Source organism: Lactuca virosa, chromosome 7, assembly GCF_052849685.1.
Source record: "Lactuca virosa cultivar CGN04683 chromosome 7, Lactuca_virosa_CGN04683_v6, whole genome shotgun sequence".
Taxonomy (NCBI): Eukaryota; Viridiplantae; Streptophyta; class Magnoliopsida; order Asterales; family Asteraceae; genus Lactuca; species Lactuca virosa.
The window spans coordinates 99638929-99646769 of NC_136432.1; positions in this window are offsets into that span (position 1 = coordinate 99638929).

Genomic DNA, 7841 nt, shown 5'->3' on the forward strand with positions numbered 1-7841 from the left:
GAGCATTGGTTCGAAACTTGTAACATAATAAATGTAATTGATTTTGGTGATTGAATAATAAAGATTATTTATGAGTTTGTTTACTACCTTTGTCAATTATTTATTCCTATGTTTCGATTTGCGTGTTTTACTTCGTGAATAATTTGATTATTCGAAACTCCACGGTCGCTCATACTTTAGGAATTAAGTATTGAATGAAGACTGTCATGGATTAGATTGTGGATTGTCTAAGGAGATTAGACATAGCAATTGTGTTGTTGCAACGTTCACGAGTACTTAGAAATTGGAGATTTGAGTATTGGATAAACCCACGCTCAGAGAATTACTTCATGGACTCTATCACGAGTAATTATGAGACGATAATATCTTATATTCTTAAAACGGAGATATGTGAATTGTAATTTACAAGTCAGTTGTGCATTGGTATTGCGAAAACGCATCAGTAACATGATGTTGTAAAACGTAGTGTCATGTATGATTTGGTGAGTAAATGATACAAGCATATGAGTAAAAGTGTATTCATTCCTTTTTTCCTAACAGGAAAAGCGATATCTTTGGGCCCCTCGGTTATTTGGTGTTGACTTACAATGTTGGGCCCAACCATGACTAAATTGATGTGTTCAATTAGAAGTTTTATGATGTCATCACAAATTAGGAAATCGGGAAATAGAATTTTCGACAATGAGATTGGTTCTAATCTATGTCTTGTTTCCATAGGATATTTTGTAGAACGAAGAAATATTTGATCATTTATCTTAGGACTATTGTCTGATCAGATCAGAGTCTGGAATTGCTTTGGGAAGCACCCTTTGCAGTTTAACTTAGAAGTTACACTTGCAATTGTAGTTATAGATTTATCCAAGTGAGAGATTGTTGGATTAGGTATCTAAGCCAATAACTAAACTGGTATATACTTGAATTAAAAGCAAGGTCCTTTTGGGTTGCCCTCAAACCTTGTATTTGAATAGGATGACTTTTAGAGAGAGAGAGAAACTGATTTATTGGTTTATTATATGATTAATAAATAGCAATAAAATATTTATTAATATATTATGAGAATAATATAGTAATTAGAAATATTATTATTTAATTAAGAATTAATCGGAAATTAATTATAATTAGTTTTGGATTGATTGGTTTAATTAAAAGTGCAAGGACTAAAGCCGTAATTGTTTAATAGTTAAATAGAGGGGATTCTAGAACCTTCCAATGTGATGGAGAGTTTTAAGGAGCCAAATTAGGGTTTCTGGAATATTCTATATAGATAATATGACTAGATAATTACCTGATTTAAAATAATATTATTTTAATCAAGTAAGGGTTACCTAGGGTTTTCCTATCAACTATAAATAGGGTCCTTATGCTACCCCTTTTCGGCCATTTACTTCTCCCAAGAGGATAGCCGAAAATTTACCTACCCTCTCCTCTCTCTTCAAGTTTCCTTAGTTGTTATGGTTTGGGTGTGAACTGTCAAAGGCACGAGATTTCTGGTGCTTGCTTCCAAGAGCTTTTGAAGAAGGATTTCATTGGTTATTTACCAGAATAATCAAAAGGTATGGACACCCTAAATTATTTATGATTTTTGAAAATACTAGGGTTTCCATAGGGTTCTTTGATGTTCGTAGATTATAGCTTTCAATAGTGAAAACATAGATCCAATTACGTTACATGTAAACTTAAGAGTTAAGTTAATTTCCACCACATGATTTTTTGTAACCTATAAAACCTAATAGTACATAGACTTGAGATTGAGTTACTGGTGGCACTGTATGAAGAGGGAGGTAACATGGCTTGTGGAGCGGTTCTTGACTTGTTGGAAAGTCAAGTCCGAACATCAGAGACCCCATGGAAAGATGCAGTCGTTACCCATTCCAATGTGGAAATGGGAGGAGATCGCCATGCATTTTATCACGAAGTTTCCGAGGACGACGTGTGGGGTTGATTCCATTTGGTTCATCATTGATAGATTGACCAAGAGTTCTCATTTCATTCCTATTGCTGAGAGCATTTTTGCTGAGAAATTGGCTGACATCTACATCAGGGAGGTGGTGGATCGACACCGAGTGCTAGTTTCAATGGTTTCAGATCAAGATGTTCGCTTCACCTTCAGGTTTTGGAGGAAATTTATGAGGATTTGGGTACTCAGCTATATTTCAGCACATCGTATCACCCCCATACTGATAGACAGAGTGAGCGGACTATTCTGATACTCGAGGATATGCTCAGGGAGTGTGTGTTGAATTTTAGCGAGAGTTGGGATACTTATCTTCCACTAGCCGAGTTCTCCTACAACAATAGATATCATGCCAGTATTGATCGACCACCTTTCGAGATGTTGTACATGAGGAAGTGTCAGACCCCGGTTTGTTCGAGGGAGGTCGAACATTGGGTTATGGGGAGTACGGAAGTAGTACTTGTTGGGTTTTGATACACTATATAAGTTTTTTTTCACAAAAACCGGCAACGAAAGACTTTAAAAATAACAGGTTTATTTTTAGTTCATAACAAAACCAAACCATCATGGATCCATTTATAGAGGTTAGAATGAAATAAAAAACACAACCAAAGAGTGTTTAGAATGACAACCTTTGATGCCTTTGAACCCACTTGGTTTTGGGGTGTTGATGAAGATAGAAAGATCAAAGAATATGATATTCTCTACAAGTATCCACCATCTAGAGTAAGGCACTTGGAATGCTAGTTCCTTTTTGTATTCTTGAGTGTCTTAAGCCTTTATGTGCTTAACTCAAATAAGAACGAAAGGAGACAACTCAAGAAAGCTTCTAAACCACCAAACGAACTTCAAAAGAGAGAGGGGAGGAAGAGTAGAGAGAATTTCGGCCATATGCTTCAAGAGGAGAAATAAGACCAAAAACTAGCAACTTTTCCAAACCTCTTACTCTCCTTTATATACTACCACGCAAAGTAAATCCTACACATTATTTAAATATAAATATGGCTATATAATAAAATACTCTAAAGTATTTGTAGCCTTTAAAGGCATGAGAGACAAAGCATGGAGGTTGACAAGAAACCCCCATATTTTAATATTTTTGGCCATACCTCATGAAAAGAGGACGGGTCTTTAATTTTTATAAACTTTAGGTTTATAAAATATAAAGTTTGTCTTTAGGTAAAAGACAAAAGAATCTAACTAGTCCAAAATGTTGTGCATGACTTATTAATTCATACCATATGAAATAGTAACTAGTTACACTCTCTTATAATCATTATTTTCACAAAACAATGATTATTCCCTAATTAAATACAAGAATTGATATTATTTATTAATAATCATATTAATAATAAATCTACAAAATGTGCCAACTATAAAGGTGTAACCCTATAGGATCATATATTATTAGCAATATCACTCCATAATGATTCTTGGGCACATAGATTCAACAATCTCCCACTTGCACAAGATTCATTATAGACTGACATAGACAGTAGCTGACGTCTAGCAACGGGCTACCGCCCCTAACAACATATGAAGGGTGTCATCTCATCAATAGCCAATTCCATGAGCTCTAAGCTACAATTGTTACTAAAGGTGTGGTATCAGTTATTCCTTTGTCTCAGACATCATGTCGAATATGAGATATGGATCGCCATCAATCTCATTTAGTGTTCAACTTTTAGTAAGGCCTTAGATGTCAAACTCTCAATGAATAAGAGGGACAAATCACATATCGACTACATACGCCCGTCAATGTAGTTCATGTCGTACCCAACGATGGCCCTTATAACTGCCTTTAACGGAACAATGTTAAACCATGTCAAAGCACAACAATTCCTACACTTCAAGTCCCAAATATGTATCTTAGGTCTAAGAATACAAAGATACAACCTTGATCAAAATATCACTCTTGACTACGATCCATAAAGTGATTTTGATGCGGGTCAAGTCCAATATTTATTCTCCTAATCAAGTACCTATGAAGTTGGCAGCAGTTCTTGCAATTTTCATCTCCATGAAAATCAACCAATCCACTCATATTAGTCTTACCTCATAGATGCTCCCACAACTATGAACGACTATGGACATTTAGAATAACCTAGTTATTCAAAGATTTAAACATGCTAATATTAGAACACAACAATTATTCAATGAAAGATTCATATGCAATATATCAATTCATTACAATATATGTTGCTTGTATTGTTCCAATATCCAAATACTAAATTTCAATCAAATACATCTACTTATATCAACAAGTTCCTATAGCACCAGCTTGATTTTCATGCTTTAGATAATGAAGGCTCCTTGTTAAGCAGATTTGACAAACTTGATTTGTATAAACTTTGCGAATACAACTTATTCAATTATATATAACTCGTATATAAAGAAAACTATTGACAATGTATTAGATGCTTGAATATGAATTAGATACCAATACTTACATAATGAGATTACTCATACTTATAATGAACTATACATTAAGCATCTTTGTATGTGGTTCTCCAAACCACAATGTACTCTAACTCTGATTTGTAACTATAATTAAAATTTACATGGAAACACTATCCATGTATCTTTCTCTTCATTCATAATGAAGACACGCTCGATTGTGAATAAGAATCATCTCAATCTATTTGAAAATTTGGCACATGTGTAACAACTTTAAACATAGCTTTCTTTCAGATACTCCGTATATTAGGAATATGCCTCTAGTTCTCTCAAGTACTTTAGAATGTTCCTAAGTCACACAATGACTTGTTCTCATATTATACTGGTATCATTCGACATGCTCTAAGCATACGACTCATTTGGCATTTATGCATAATCATGACATATATGATTAATCTAATTGCCGCAGCATATGGAATACAATCATATTATCTAGTTCAAAAACATTTGCACTATGATTTTTCTCAAAATCATGCCATGTGGTATTTGACAAGATAACTCTCTCAGAGTCCTTTATCTTAAGCTCTTTTAAGATCCTTGACAATTAATTCAATTTTACTTAACCCTTTAAGTTTACATGATCTATCTATATAGATCTTTATTCCAAGAATTAATATGTCGACTACATATAACACTAGGAATGTTATTGTGCTCCCACTAGCTTTGTAGAAAACACAATAGTCATCTTGATTCATAATTAAATCACATTATGTAATTAACTTATAAGAAAGAAGATTCTTACTTTGAGATGTTAGCTTAAATCTTGGAAAGATTTTCTTTCATGTATGTTTTCTCCTCTGAAAACTCACTTACTGTTTGTAGTCAAACTATATCGAGGAATATTAATCAAGCATATACTTGATAATCATACATGAATTCATCTCTATGTGTTTCATTAGTTTCCGATCAACTATTGAGCATATTCAAAAACAGTTTAAAACTTCCTAGTTCCAAACTATGACGCATTTAGTTTATGGTTCTTTAGCTCTTAAAGCTCCAAATTGCTCCCGCTTAGAACAGGAACTTTCTAATCACTTGTCTTATGGAATGACAATTAGTGAGATTAGTAGAAACTTCATCCTAAACAATCATTTAGGATAATCTATATAAATGCAGTTAGTAGATGCTAGAGTAGTTAAGCTTATTGTCTAAAATAAGCTCTATAACTCTCTACCTTTTAAATAAGGATAAACCATTTCATCCTTAGTCTAATATAAGTATCAAATCCACTTGTTTGGTTGGAAATATATATTCAATATATATTTGTTGCAGTGAGCATAATTCCAAAAATTTATAAAGTAAATAGATCTTTAAAACACCATATAATAGACTTTAAGGTCTATGTTTTATCCTCTTCAAAAACTTGTACTATCGACATTCAACCAGTGGCCAGGTGACCCTATCCCACTAGAGAATTCGAAGGCTACCTCGAACATCAAAAGATAGATCCAAGTGACCAGTTGATCTTGTGCCACGAGAACCATACTAATGACGAGTTTAAGACCCGTCATTCCCCTTCCGTGTTGTGAAAGCACCACCAAAGCAAACCCTAACCCTAGATCATATTCTCCAGCCGCCAACCTCTTCAGCCGCCACCATGTGTAGCCTCTCAGCCGCCGCCACCTCCTAACCACACAAGGACCAGCGAACATCGCCGCTGCTTTCATTGACCGGCAAAGACATGGGATGCGAACTCGAGCCGACGCTGTGAATGTGGGAGACCGGTTGAACTGCAATACCCTTCTCCGTCAATGACGCAATCACCTCTCCACCATCTTCATATTCCCATCACGTCTTGCTATCGTCGTCGCCGCCATGCGGCCGCTCCGTAACGCTGGTGCCCTCCGGCCGTCGCCTACTGTCTCGTGGGTTGGCGAAATGGGTGTGTTTTCTGTTATCACCGAGAAATGGTGGCAGTGTTGGTGGCTCGTGATGTGGATGCGCATGTCTGCGAGTTTTTTGTCGAGTGGAAGTCGTGGAGAACCACCATGGCAGCCAACCATGGTGGATGCCGTTGATGGTGCTGTTGTTGCCGTCGTTCGTGTCGTCTTCGTCTGCCATACACCACCAGGTGGGTGGTTGTGCTCATATCTTGTGCAAGGACGTATGTGTGCTGGTGTGTGTTGCATGATCGGGAAACAAGAGAGCCATCACCACCACCGTGAGGTGGTGGCTATCATCTCCGACCACCGCCTGCCGCCACAAGGGTGGTTGTGTGTGTGTGTGTTATATTACGTGTGTTTCATTTTGGATAATATGTTGTATAATATATTTGTATGGTCGGAAAATCCAAAGAAAACCCACCACCACCACCGTGAGGTGGTGGCTGCCGCCTTCTGCGTCCACCAGCCGCCGTCTTGGGTGGCGGTGTGAATTGTTTGATTGGATTGCTAGTTTAGATGCTTAGACATGTTTTGGTCTAGAATCATAACCACCACCACGAGGTGGTGGCTTCCGCCGTGAGCCGCCACTGACCACCACTACCCCGAGGTGGTAGTGGGTGGTGCCCGACTTAATTAACATTAATAAACCTAAAAACTCAACGAATTGTCTAATTGGAACGCGATCGGGTTGGAAACTCTAATTAGGGTTTAGAAAACCCTAATTTTGGATGTATTGGTTTTGGAGTTGTCGGGACCCGCATTTGGACCAGTGGATTGAAGTATGACTTATGCCCAATTACATTGTATGTTTGGCCTAGTGGAGTGATGGACTTAATGGATTAAGTCCTTAATGGGTTAGGTAAGAACACTTAACCATAATCGTCATTTTATGTGAAAACCCTAACCTTATTTGGGCCTTGCGTTGGGCCTTTCTGTTGGGCTTTGGTGATTGGGCTATTGATGGGCCATCCAAGAAGAAGTATATGGACTAGAATATTTGGATAGGCCTTAGGTTAAGACCCATTCAAAGCGTTGGGCCCAATTTGGAACATTGGGCCATATGTTGGGCCTTGGATCATTGGTTGGCTTTTAGTCCTTCAAAATGTGTGTTTGGGCCTTGGGATTGAATCAAGCTAGGTTAGAGGTAAAGTATTCTTTTACCCCAAGCAGGGACTTATGGTTATTTATTGGAACCCAATTATTAATTGGGTGTCGATTTGATGTTAACAGTTCGGGAATCTGTCATCCAGCAACTAAAGTTATATCCGCGGGACTTCAGCAGTGCGAGGTGAGTTTCCTCCTACAGGAACGGGTCGAAGGCACCAATGTCGGCCCATTTGTATGATTATATGTTTCCGGATTCCAATCCGATGCGGGGGGGTGCCCGATGAATGGTTATATGCTTTCCGAATTTCGGTCCGATGTCGGGCGATGCCCGAGGAATGTTTGTATGCTTGATGTCTTCGTGATTCTTGCATGTGTCTATATTTTGTATGTTTCCAGATTTCGATCCAATGTCTGGTAATGCCCAAAAAATGTTAGTATGC